Genomic DNA, 15,431 nt, shown 5'->3' with positions numbered 1-15,431 from the left:
CTACACTAGAGTCACAGAGTCAAACCCAATGCCTACACTAGTCATAGAGTCAAACCCAATACCTACACTAGAGTCATAGAGTGAATCTCAATGCCTACACTAGAGTCACAGAGTCAAACTCAATGCCTACACTAGAGTCATAGAGTCAAACCCAATGCCTACACTAGAGTCACAGACTCAAACCCAATGCCTATACTAGAGTCATAGAGTCAAACTCAATGCCTACACCAGCGTGATAGAGTCAAACGCAATGCCTACACTAGAGTCATTGAGTCAAACCCAATGCCTACACTAGATTCACAGAGTCAAACCCAATGCCTACACTAGAGTCATAGAGTCAAACCCAATGCCTACACTAGAGTCACAGACTGAAACCCAATGCCAACACTACAGTCATAGAGTCAAACTCAATGCCTACACTAGAGTCACAGAGTCAAACCCAATGCCTACACTACACTTACAGTCAAACCCAATGCCTACACTAGAGTCAGAGAGTCAAACCCAATGCCTACACTAGAGTCAGAGAGTCAAACCCAATGCCTACACTAGAGTCACATAGTCAGACTCAATGTCTACACTAGAGTCACAGAGTCAAACCCAATGCCTACACTAGAGTCATAGCGTCAAACCCAATGCCTACACTAGTCATAGAGTCAAACCCAATGCCTACACTAGAGTCACAGAGTCAAACCCAATGCCGACTCTAGAGTCATAGAGTCAAACCCAATGCCTGCCCTAGAGTCATAGTCAAACCCAATGCATACGCTAGTCATAGATTGAAACTCAATGCCTACACTAGAGTCATAGAGTGAAACCCAATGCCTACACTAGAGTCACAGAATCAAACCCAATGCCTACACTAGAGTCACAGAGTCAAACCCAATGCCTGCACAGGAGTCACAGAGTCAAACCCAATGCCTACACTAGAGTCACAGTCAAACCCAATGCCAACACTAGAGTCATAGATTCAAACCCAATGCCTACACTAGAGTCACAGAGTCAATCCCAATGCCTACACGAGAGTCATAGAGCCAAACCCAATGCCTACACTAGAGTCATAGAGTCAAACCCAATGCCTACACTGGAGTCATAGAGTCAACCCGAATGCCTAGAGAAGAGTCAGAGAGTCAACACCAATGCCTACACTAGAGTCACAGAGTCAAACACAATGCCTACACTAGAGTCACATAGTAGGACTCAATGTCTACACTAGAGTCATAGAGTCAAACCCAATGCCTACACTAGAGTCACAGACTCAAACCCAGTGCCTACACTCGAGTCATAGAGTCAAACTCAATGCCTACACAAGCGTCATAGAGTCAAACCCAATGTCTACACTAGAGTCATTGAGTCAAACCCAATGCCTACACTAGAGTCACAGAGTCAAACCCAATGCCTACACTAGAGTCACAGAGTCAAACCCAATGCCTACACTAGTCATAGAGTCAAACCCAATGCCTACACTGGAGTCACAGTGAAACTCCATGCCTACACTAGAGTCACAGAGTCAAACCCAATGCCTACACTAGAGTCACAGACTGAAACCCAATGCCTACACTACAGTCATAGAGTCAAACTCAATGCCTACACTAGAGTCACAGAGTCAAACCCAATGCCTACACTAGAGTCAGAGAGTCAACCCAATGCCTACACTAGAGTCACAGAGTCAAACCCAATGCCTACACTAGTCATACAGTCAAACCCAATACCTACACTAGAGTCATAGAGTGAATCACAATGCCTACACTAGAGTCACAGAGTCAAACTCAATGCCTACACTAGAGTCATACAGTCAAACCCAATGCCTACACTAGAGTCACAGACTCAAACCCAATGCCTATACTAGAGTCATAGAGTCAAACTGAATGCCTACACCAGCGTGATAGAGTCAAACCCAATGCCTACACTAGAGTCATTGAGTCACACCCAATGCCTACACTAGATTCACAGAGTCAAACCCAATGCCTACACTAGAGTCATAGAGTCAAACCCAATGCCTACACTAGAGTCATTGAGTCAAACCCAATGCCTACACTAGATTCACAGAGTCAAACTCAATGCCTACACTAGAGTCACAGAGTCAAACCCAATGCCTACACTACACTTAGAGTCAAACCCAATGCCTACACTAGAGTCAGAGAGTCAAACCCAATGCCTACACTAGAGTCAGAGAGTCAAACCCAATGCCTACACTAGAGTCACATAGTCAGACTCAATGTCTACACTAGAGTCATAGAGTCAAACCCAATGCCTACACTAGAGTCAGAGACTCAAACCCAATGCCTACACTCGAGTCATAGAGTCAAACTCAATGCCTACACAAGCGTCATAGAGTCAAACCCAATGTCTACACTAGAGTCATTGAGTCAAACCCAATGCCTACACTAGAGTCACAGAGTCAAACCCAATGCCTACACTAGTCATAGAGTCAAACCCAATACCTACACTAGAGTCATAGAGTGAATCTCAATGCCTACACTTGAGTCACAGAGTCAAACTCAATGCCTACACTAGCGTCATACAGTCAAACCCAATGCCTACACTAGAGTCATTGAGTCAAACCCAATGCCTACACTAGAGTCACAGAGTCAAACCCAATGCCTACACTAGAGACATAGAGTCCAACCCAATGCCTACACTAGAGTCACAGACTGAAACCCAATGCCAACACTACAGTCATAGAGTCAAACTCAATGCCTACACTAGAGTCACAGAGTCAAACCCAATGCCTACACTACACTTCGAGTCAAACCCAATGCCGACACTAGAGTCAGAGAGTCAAACTCAATTCCTACACTAGAGTCACAGAGTCAAACCCAATGCCTACACTACACTTAGAGTCAAACCCAATGCCTACACTAGAGTCAGAGAGTCAAACCCAATGCCTACACTAGAGTCACAGTGAAACTCCATGCCTACACTAGAGTCACAGAGTCAAAATCAATGCCTACACTAGAGTCATAGTGAAACCCAATGCCTACACTAGAGTCACAGAGTAAAACCCAATGCCTACACTAGAGTCACAGACTGAAAACCAATGCCAACACTACAGTCATAGAGTCAAACTCAATGCCTACACTAGAGTCACAGAGTCAAACCCAATGCCTACACTAGAGTCATAGTCAAACCCAATGCATACGCTAGTCATAGATTGAAACTCAATGCCTACACTAGAGTCATAGAGTGAAACCCAATGCCTACACTAGAGTCACAGAGTCAAACCCAATGCCTACACTAGAGTCACAGAGTCAGACTCAATGTCTACCCTAGAGTCACAGAGTCAAACCCAATGCCTACACTAGAGTCACAGAGTCAGACTCAATGCCTACACTAGAGTCACAAAGTCAAACCCAATGCCTACTCTAGTCATAGAGTCAAACCCAATGCCTACACTAGAGTCATAGAGTCAAACTCAATGCCTACGCTAGAGTCACAGAGTCAAACCCAATGCCTACACTACTCTTAGAGTCAAACCCAGTGCCTACACTAGTCATAGAGTCAAACCCAATGCCTACACTAGAGTCACAGATTCAAACCCAATGCCTACACTAGAGTCATAGAGACAAACCCAATGCCTACACTAGAGTCACAGACTGAAACCCAATGCCAACACTACAGTCATTGAGTCAAACTCAATGCCTACACTAGAGTCACAGAGTCAAACCCAATGCCTACACTACACTTAGAGTCAAACCCAATGCCTACACTAGAGTCAGAGAGTCAAACCCAATGCCGACACTAGTCATAGAGTCAAACCCAATGCCTACACTGCAGTCACAGTGAAACTCCATACCTACACTACAGTCACAGAGTCAAACTCAATGCCTACACTAGAGTCATAGTGAAACCCAATGCCTACACTAGAGTCACAGAGTAAAACCCAATGCCTACACTGGAGTCACAGACTGAAACCCAATGCCAACACTAGAGTCATAGAGCCAAACCCAATGCCTACACTAGAGTCATAGAGTCAAACCCAATGCCTACACTAGAGTCATAGAGTCAACCCGAATGCCTAGAGAAGAGTAAGAGAGTCAACACCAATGCCTACACTAGAGTCACAGAGTCAAACCCAATGCCTACACTAGAGTCACATAGTAGGACTCAATGTCTACACTAGAGTCATAGAGTCAAACCAAATGCCTACACTAGAGTCACAGACTCAAACCCAATGCCTACACTCGAGTCATAGAGTCAAACTCAATGCCTACACAAGCGTCATAGAGTCAAACCCAATGTCTACACTAGAGTCATTGAGTCAAACCCAATGCCTACACTAGAGTCACAGAGTCAAACCCAATGCCTACACTAGAATCATAGAGTCAAACCCAATCCCTACACTAGAGTCACAGACTGAAACCCAATGCCTACACTACAGTCATAGAGTCAAACTCAATGCCTACACTAGAGTCACAGAGTCAAACCCAATGCCTACACTAGTCATAGAGTCAAACCCAATACCTACACTAGAGTCGTAGAGTGAATCTCAATGCCTACACTAGAGTCACAGAGTCAAACTCAATGCCTACACTAGAGTCATAGAGTCAAACCCAATGCCTACACTAGAGTCACAGACTCAAACCCAATGCCTATACTAGAGTCATAGAGTCAAACTCAATGCCTACACCAGCGTGATAGAGTCAAACCCAATGCCTACACTAGAGTCATTGAGTCAAACCCAATGCCTACACTAGATTCACAGAGTCAAACCCAATGCCTACACTAGAGTCATAGAGTCAAACCCAATGCCTACACTAGAGTCACAGACTGAAACCCAATGCCAACACTACAGTCATAGAGTCAAATTCAATGCCTACACTAGAGTCACAGAGTCAAACCCAATGCCTACACTACACTTACAGTCAAACCCAATGCCTACACTAGAGTCAGAGAGTCAAACCCAATGCCTACACTAGAGTCAGAGAGTCAAACCCAATGCCTACACTAGAGTCACATAGTCAGACTCAATGTCTACACTAGAGTCATAGAGTCAAACCCAATGCCTACACTAGAGTCATAGCGTCAAACCCAATGCCTACACTAGTCATAGAGTCAAACCCAATGCCTACACTAGAGTCACAGAGTCAAACCCAATGCCGACTCTAGAGTCATAGAGTCAAACCCAATGCCTGCACTAGAGTCATAGTCAAACCCAATGCATACGCTAGTCATAGATTGAAACTCAATGCCTACACTAGAGTCATAGAGTGAAACCCAATGCCTACACTAGAGTCACAGAATCAAACCCAATGCCTACACTAGAGTCACAGAGTCAAACCCAATGCCTGCACAGGAGTCACAGAGTCAAACCCAATGCCTACACTAGAGTCACAGTCAAACCCAATGCCAACACTAGAGTCATAGATTCAAACCCAATGCCTACACTAGAGTCACAGAGTCAATCCCAATGCCTACACGAGAGTCATAGAGCCAAACCCAATGCCTACACTAGAGTCATAGAGTCAAACCCAATGCCTACACTGGAGTCATAGAGTCAACCCGAATGCCTAGAGAAGAGTCAGAGAGTCAACACCAATGCCTACACTAGAGTCACAGAGTCAAACACAATGCCTACACTAGAGTCACATAGTAGGACTCAATGTCTACACTAGAGTCATAGAGTCAAACCCAATGCCTACACTAGAGTCACAGACTCAAACCCAGTGCCAACACTCGAGTCATAGAGTCAAACTCAATGCCTACACAAGCGTCATAGAGTCAAACCCAATGTCTACACTAGAGTCATTGAGTCAAACCCAATGCCTACACTAGAGTCACAGAGTCAAACCCAATGCCTACACTAGAGTCACAGAGTCAAACCCAATGCCTACACTAGTCATAGAGTCAAACCCAATGCCTACACTGGAGTCACAGTGAAACTCCATGCCTACACTAGAGTCACAGAGTCAAACCCAATGCCTACACTAGAGTCACAGACTGAAACCCAATGCCTACACTACAGTCATAGAGTCAAACTCAATGCCTACACTAGAGTCATAGAGTCAAACCCAATGCCTACACTAGAGTCATAGAGTCAACCCGAATGCCTAGAGAAGAGTCAGAGAGTCAACACCAATGCCTACACTAGAGTCACAGAGTCAAACCCAATGCCTACACTAGAGTCACATAGTAGGACTCAATGTCTACACTAGAGTCATAGAGTCAAACCCAATGCCTACACTAGAGTCACAGACTCAAACCCAATGCCTACACTCGAGTCATAGAGTCAAACTCAATGCCTACACAAGCGTCATAGAGTCAAACCCAATGTCTACACTAGAGTCATTGAGTCAAACCCAATGCCTACACTAGAGTCACAGAGTCAAACCCAATGCCTACACTAGAATCATAGAGTCAAACCCAATCCCTACACTAGAGTCACAGACTGAAACCCAATGCCTACACTACAGTCATAGAGTCAAACTCAATGCCTACACTAGAGTCACAGAGTCAAACCCAATGCCTACACTAGAGTCACAGAGTCAACCCAATGCCTACACTAGAGTCACAGAGTCAAACCCAATGCCTACACTAGTCATAGAGTCAAACCCAATACCTACACTAGAGTCATAGAGTGAATCTCAATGCCTACACTAGAGTCACAGAGTCAAACTCAATGCCTACACTAGAGTCATAGAGTCAAACCCAATGCCTACACTAGAGTCACAGACTCAAACCCAATGCCTATACTAGAGTCATAGAGTCAAACTCAATGCCTACACCAGCGTGATAGAGTCAAACCCAATGCCTACACTAGAGTCATTGAGTCAAACCCAATGCCTACACTAGATTCACAGAGTCAAACCCAATGCCTACACTAGAGTCATAGAGTCAAACCCAATGCCTACACTAGAGTCACAGACTGAAACCCAATGCCAACACTACAGTCATAGAGTCAAACTCAATGCCTACACTAGAGTCACAGAGTCAAACCCAATGCCTACACTACACTTACAGTCAAACCCAATGCCTACACTAGAGTCAGAGAGTCAAACCCAATGCCTACACTAGAGTCAGAGAGTCAAACCCAATGCCTACACTAGAGTCACATAGTCAGACTCAATGTCTACACTAGAGTCATAGAGTCAAACCCAATGCCTACACTAGAGTCATAGCGTCAAACCCAATGCCTACACTAGTCATAGAGTCAAACCCAATGCCTACACTAGAGTCACAGAGTCAAACCCAATGCCGACTCTAGAGTCATAGAGTCAAACCCAATGCCTGCACTAGAGTCATAGTCAAACCCAATGCATACGCTAGTCATAGATTGAAACTCAATGCCTACACTAGAGTCATAGAGTGAAACCCAATGCCTACACTAGAGTCACAGAATCAAACCCAATGCCTACACTGGAGTCACAGAGTCAAACCCAATGCCTGCACAGGAGTCACAGAGTCAAACCCAATGCCTACACTAGAGTCACAGTCAAACCCAATGCCAACACTAGAGTCATAGATTCAAACCCAATGCCTACACTAGAGTCACAGAGTCAATCCCAATGCCTACACGAGAGTCATAGAGCCAAACCCAATGCCTACACTAGAGTCATAGAGTCAAACCCAATGCCTACACTGGAGTCATAGAGTCAACCCGAATGCCTAGAGAAGAGTCAGAGAGTCAACACCAATGCCTACACTAGAGTCACAGAGTCAAACACAATGCCTACACTAGAGTCACATAGTAGGACTCAATGTCTACACTAGAGTCATAGAGTCAAACCCAATGCCTACACTAGAGTCACAGACTCAAACCCAGTGCCTACACTCGAGTCATAGAGTCAAACTCAATGCCTACACAAGCGTCATAGAGTCAAACCCAATGTCTACACTAGAGTCATTGAGTCAAACCCAATGCCTACACTAGAGTCACAGAGTCAAACCCAATGCCTACACTAGAGTCACAGAGTCAAACCCAATGCCTACACTAGTCATAGAGTCAAACCCAATGCCTACACTGGAGTCACAGTGAAACTCCATGCCTACACTAGAGTCACAGAGTCAAACCCAATGCCTACACTAGAGTCACAGACTGAAACCCAATGCCTACACTACAGTCATAGAGTCAAACCCAATGCCTACACTAGAGTCATAGAGTCAAACCCAATGCCTACACTAGAGTCATAGCGTCAAACCCAATGCCGACACTAGAGTCATAGAGTCAAACTCAATGCCTACACTAGAGACATAGTCAAACCCAATGCATATGCTAGTCATAGATTGAAACTCAATGCCTACACTAGAGTGATAGAGAGAAACCCAATGCCTACACTAGAGTCACAGAGTCAAACCGGATGCCTACACTAGAGTCACAGAGTCAAACCCAATGCCTACACAGTAGTCACAGAGTCAAACCCAATGCCTACACTAGAGTCACAGTGTCAAACCCAATGCCTACACTGGAATCACAGAGTCAAACCCAATGCCTACACTAGAGTCAGAGAGTCAACCCAATGCCTACACTAGAGTCACAGAGTCAAACCCAATGCCTACACTAGTCATACAGTCAAACCCAATACCTACACTAGAGTCATAGAGTGAATCTCAATGCCTACACTAGAGTCACAGAGTCAAACTCAATGCCTACACTAGAGTCATACAGTCAAACCCAATGCCTACACTAGAGTCACAGACTCAAACCCAATGCCTATACTAGAGTCATAGAGTCAAACTCAATGCCTACACCAGCGTGATAGAGTCAAACCCAATGCCTACACTAGAGTCATTGAGTCAAACCCAATGCCTACACTAGATTCACAGAGTCAAACCCAATGCCTACACTAGAGTCATAGAGTCAAACCCAATGCCTACACTAGAGTCATTGAGTCAAACCCAATGCCTACACTAGATTCACAGAGTCAAACTCAATGCCTACACTAGAGTCACAGAGTCAAACCCAATGCCTACACTACACTTACAGTCAAACCCAATGCCTACACTAGAGTCAGAGAGTCAAACCCAATGCCTACACTAGAGTCAGAGAGTCAAACCCAATGCCTACACTAGAGTCACATAGTCAGACTCAATGTCTACACTAGAGTCATAGAGTCAAACCCAATGCCTACACTAGAGTCAGAGACTCAAACCCAATGCCTACACTCGAGTCATAGAGTCAAACTCAATGCCTACACAAGCGTCATAGAGTCAAACCCAATGTCTACACTAGAGTCATTGAGTCAAACCCAATGCCTACACTAGAGTCACAGAGTCAAACCCAATGCCTACACTAGAGTCATAGAGTGAATCTCAATGCCTACACTTGAGTCACAGAGTCAAACTCAATGCCTACACTAGAGTCATACAGTCAAACCCAATGCCTACACTAGAGTCACAGACTCAAACCCAATGCCTACACTAGAGTCATAGAGTCAAACTCAATGCCTACACTAGCGTCATACAGTCAAACCCAATGCCTACACTAGAGTCATTGAGTCAAACCCAATGCCTACACTAGAGTCACAGAGTCAAACCCAATGCCTACACTAGAGACATAGAGTCCAACCCAATGCCTACACTAGAGTCACAGACTGAAACCCAATGCCAACACTACAGTCATAGAGTCAAACTCAATGCCTACACTAGAGTCACAGAGTCAAACCCAATGCCTACACTACACTTCGAGTCAAACCCAATGCCTACACTAGAGTCAGAGAGTCAAACTCAATTTCTACACTAGAGTCACAGAGTCAAACCCAATGCCTACACTACACTTAGAGTCAAACCCAATGCCTACACTAGAGTCAGAGAGTCAAACCCAATGCCTACACTAGAGTCACAGTGAAACTCCATGCCTACACTAGAGTCACAGAGTCAAAATCAATGCCTACACTAGAGTCATAGTGAAACCCAGTGCCTACACTAGAGTCACAGAGTAAAACCCAATGCCTACACTAGAGTCACAGACTGAAAACCAATGCCAACACTACAGTCATAGAGTCAAACTCAATGCCTACACTAGAGTCACAGAGTCAAACCCAATGCCTACACTAGAGTCATAGTCAAACCCAATGCATACGCTAGTCATAGATTGAAACTCAATGCCTACACTAGAGTCATAGAGTGAAACCCAATGCCTACACTAGAGTCACAGAGTCAAACCCAATGCCTACACTAGAGTCACAGAGTCAGACTCAATGTCTACCCTAGAGTCACAGAGTCAAACCCAATGCCTACACTAGAGTCACAGAGTCAGACTCAATGCCTACACTAGAGTCACAAAGTCAAACCCAATGCCTACTCTAGTCATAGAGTCAAACCCAATGCCTACACTAGAGTCATAGAGTCAAACTCAATGCCTACGCTAGAGTCACAGAGTCAAACCCAATGCCTACACTACTCTTAGAGTCAAACCCAGTGCCTACACTAGTCATAGAGTCAAACCCAATGCCTACACTAGAGTCACAGAGTCAAACCCAATGCCTACACTAGAGTCATAGAGACAAACCCAATGCCTACACTAGAGTCACAGACTGAAACCCAATGCCAACACTACAGTCATAGAGTCAAACTCAATGCCTACACTAGAGTCACAGAGTCAAACCCAATGCCTACACTACACTTAGAGTCAAACCCAATGCCTACACTAGAGTCAGAGAGTCAAACCCAATGCCGACACTAGTCATAGAGTCAAACCCAATGCCTACACTGCAGTCACAGTGAAACTCCATACCTACACTACAGTCACAGAGTCAAACTCAATGCCTACACTAGAGTCATAGTGAAACCCAATGCCTACACTAGAGTCACAGAGTAAAACCCAATGCCTACACTGGAGTCACAGACTGAAACCCAATGCCAACACTACAGTCATAGAGTCAAACTCAATGCCTACACTAGAGTCATAGAGTCAAAACCAATGCCTACACTAGTCATAGAGTCAAACCCAATGCCTACACTAGAGTCATAGCGTCAAACCCAATGCCAACACTGGAGTCATAGAGTCAAACCCAATGCCTACACTAGAGTCATCGAGTCAAACCCACTGCCTACACTAGAGTCATATAGTAAAACTGAATGTCTACACTAGAGTCACGGAGTCAAACCCATGCCCACACTAGAGTCATAGAGTCAAACCCAATGCTACACTAGAGACACAGAGTCAGACTCAATGCCTACACTAGAGTCACAGAGTCAAACCCAATGCCTACTCTAGTCATAGAGTCAAACCCAATGCCGACACAAGAGTCACAGAGTCAAACCCAATTCCGACACTAGAGTCACAGAGTCAAACCCAATGCCTACACTAGAGTCAAAGAGTCAGACTCAATGTCTACCCTAGAGTCACAGAGTCAAACCCAATGCCTACACTAGAGTCATAGAGTCAAACTCAGTGTCTACACTACAGTCATAGAGTCAAACTCAATGCCTACGCTAGAGTCACAGAGTCAAACCCAATGCCTACACAGCTCTTAGAGTCAAACCCAATGCCTACACTAGTCATAGAGTCAAACCCAATCCCTACACTAGAGTCACAGAGTGAAACTCAATGCCCACACTAGAGTCACAGAGTCAAACTCAATGCCTACACTAGAATCATAGAGTCAAACCCAATCCCTACACTAGAGTCACAGACTGAAACCCAATGCCTACACTACAGTCATAGAGTCAAACTCAATGCCTACACTAGAGTCACAGAGTCAAACCCAATGCCTACACTAGAGTCATAGAGTCAACCCAATGCCTACACTAGAGTCACAGAGTCAAACCCAATGCCTACACTAGTCATAGAGTCAAACCCAATACCTACACTAGAGTCATAGAGTGAATCTCAATGCCTACACTGGAGTCACAGAGTCAAACTCAATGCCTACACTAGAGTCATAGAGTCAAACCCAATGCCTACACTAGAGTCACAGACTCAAACCCAATGCCTATACTAGAGTCATAGAGTCAAACTCAATGCCTACACCAGCGTGATAGAGTCAAACCCAATGCCTACACTAGAGTCATTGAGTCAAACCCAATGCCTACACTAGATTCACAGAGTCAAACCCAATGCCTACACTAGAGTCATAGAGTCAAACCCAATGCCTACACTAGAGTCACAGACTGAAACCCAATGCCAACACTACAGTCATAGAGTCAAACTCAATGCCTACACTAGAGTCACAGAGTCAAACCCAATGCCTACACTACACTTACAGTCAAACCCAATGCCTACACTAGAGTCAGAGAGTCAAACCCAATGCCTACACTAGAGTCAGAGAGTCAAACCCAATGCCTACACTAGAGTCACATAGTCAGACTCAATGTCTACACTAGAGTCATAGAGTCAAACCCAATGCCTACACTAGAGTCATAGCGTCAAACCCAATGCCTACACTAGTCATAGAGTCAAACCCAATGCCTACACTAGAGTCACAGAGTCAAACCCAATGCCGACTCTAGAGTCATAGAGTCAAACCCAATGCCTGCACTAGAGTCATAGTCAAACCCAATGCATACGCTAGTCATAGATTGAAACTCAATGCCTACACTAGAGTCATAGAGTGAAACCCAATGCCTACACTAGAGTCACAGAATCAAACCCAATGCCTACACTGGAGTCACAGAGTCAAACCCAATGCCTGCACAGGAGTCACAGAGTCAAACCCAATGCCTACACTAGAGTCACAGTCAAACCCAATGCCAACACTAGAGTCATAGATTCAAACCCAATGCCTACACTAGAGTCACAAAGTCAATCCCAATGCCTACACGAGAGTCATAGAGCCAAACACAATGCCTACACTAGAGTCATAGAGTCAAACCCAATGCCTACACTGGAGTCATAGAGTCAACCCGAATGCCTAGAGAAGAGTCAGAGAGTCAACACCAATGCCTACACTAGAGTCACAGAGTCAAACACAATGCCTACACTAGAGTCACATAGTAGGACTCAATGTCTACACTAGAGTCATAGAGTCAAACCCAATGCCTGCACTAGAGTCACAGACTCAAACCCAGTGCCTACACTCGAGTCATAGAGTCAAACTCAATGCCTACACAAGCGTCATAGAGTCAAACCCAATGTCTACACTAGAGTCATTGAGTCAAACCCAATGCCTACACTAGAGTCACAGAGTCAAACCCAATGCCTACACTAGAGTCACAGAGTCAAACCCAATGCCTACACTAGTCATAGAGTCAAACCCAATGCCTACACTGGAGTCACAGTGAAACTCCATGCCTACACTAGAGTCACAGAGTCAAACCCAATGCCTACACTAGAGTCACAGACTGAAACCCAATGCCTACACTACAGTCATAGAGTCAAACTCAATGCCTACACTAGAGTCACAGAGTCAAACCCAATGCCTACACTAGAGTCAGAGAGTCAACCCAATGCCTACACTAGAGTCACAGAGTCAAACCCAATGCCTACACTAGTCATACAGTCAAACCCAATACCTACACTAGAGTCATAGAGTGAATCTCAATGCCTACACTAGAGTCACAGAGTCAAACTCAATGCCTACACTAGAGTCATACAGTCAAACCCAATGCCTACACTAGAGTCACAGACTCAAACCCAATGCCTATACTAGAGTCATAGAGTCAAACTCAATGCCTACACCAGCGTGATAGAGTCAAACCCAATGCCTACACTAGAGTCATTGAGTCAAACCCAATGCCTACACTAGATTCACAGAGTCAAACCCAATGCCTACACTAGAGTCATAGAGTCAAACCCAATGCCTACACTAGAGTCATTGAGTCAAACCCAATGCCTACACTAGATTCACAGAGTCAAACTCAATGCCTACACTAGAGTCACAGAGTCAAACCCAATGCCTACACTACACTTACAGTCAAACCCAATGCCTACACTAGAGTCAGAGAGTCAAACCCAATGCCTACACTAGAGTCAGAGAGTCAAACCCAATGCCTACACTAGAGTCACATAGTCAGACTCAATGTCTACACTAGAGTCATAGAGTCAAACCCAATGCCTACACTAGAGTCAGAGACTCAAACCCAATGCCTACACTCGAGTCATAGAGTCAAACTCAATGCCTACACAAGCGTCATAGAGTCAAACCCAATGTCTACACTAGAGTCATTGAGTCAAACCCAATGCCTACACTAGAGTCACAGAGTCAAACCCAATGCCTACACTAGAGTCATAGAGTGAATCTCAATGCCTACACTTGAGTCACAGAGTCAAACTCAATGCCTACACTAGAGTCATACAGTCAAACCCAATGCCTACACTAGAGTCACAGACTCAAACCCAATGCCTACACTAGAGTCATAGAGTCAAACTCAATGCCTACACTAGCGTCATACAGTCAAACCCAATGCCTACACTAGAGTCATTGAGTCAAACCCAATGCCTACACTAGAGTCACAGAGTCAAACCCAATGCCTACACTAGAGACATAGAGTCCAACCCAATGCCTACACTAGAGTCACAGACTGAAACCCAATGCCAACACTACAGTCATAGAGTCAAACTCAATGCCTACACTAGAGTCACAGAGTCAAACCCAATGCCTACACTACACTTCGAGTCAAACCCAATGCCTACACTAGAGTCAGAGAGTCAAACTCAATTTCTACACTAGAGTCACAGAGTCAAACCCAATGCCTACACTACACTTAGAGTCAAACCCAATGCCTACACTAGAGTCAGAGAGTCAAACCCAATGCCTACACTAGAGTCACAGTGAAACTCCATGCCTACACTAGAGTCACAGAGTCAAAATCAATGCCTACACTAGAGTCATAGTGAAACCCAATGCCTACACTAGAGTCACAGAGTAAAACCCAATGCCTACACTAGAGTCACAGACTGAAAACCAATGCCAACACTACAGTCATAGAGTCAAACTCAATGCCTACACTAGAGTCACAGAGTCAAACCCAATGCCTACACTAGAGTCATAGTCAAACCCAATGCATACGCTAGTCATAGATTGAAACTCAATGCCTACACTAGAGTCATAGAGTGAAACCCAATGCCTACACTAGAGTCACAGAGTCAAACCCAATGCCTACACTAGAGTCACAGAGTCAGACTCAATGTCTACCCTAGAGTCACAGAGTCAAACCCAATGCCTACACTAGAGTCACAGAGTCAGACTCAATGCCTACACTAGAGTCACAAAGTCAAACCCAATGCCTACTCTAGTCATAGAGTCAAACCCAATGGATACACTAGAGTCATAGAGTCAAACTCAATGCCTACGCTGGAGTCACAGAGTCAAACCCAATGCCTACACTACTCTTAGAGTCAAACCCAGTGCCTACACTAGTCATAGAGTCAAACCCAATGCCTACACTAGAGTCACAGAGTCAAACCCAATGCCTACACTAGAGTCATAGAGACAAACCCAATGCCTACACTAGAGTCACAGACTGAAACCCAATGCCAACACTACAGTCATAGAGTCAAACTCAATGCCTACACTAGAGTCACAGAGTCAAACCCAATGCCTACACTACACTTA

This window comes from Mobula birostris, chromosome 6 (assembly GCF_030028105.1).
Source record: "Mobula birostris isolate sMobBir1 chromosome 6, sMobBir1.hap1, whole genome shotgun sequence".
In the NCBI taxonomy this organism is placed as follows: Eukaryota; Metazoa; Chordata; class Chondrichthyes; order Myliobatiformes; family Myliobatidae; genus Mobula; species Mobula birostris.
The sequence above is the reverse complement of the archived record's forward strand: the minus strand, read 5'-3'. Positions refer to the sequence as shown.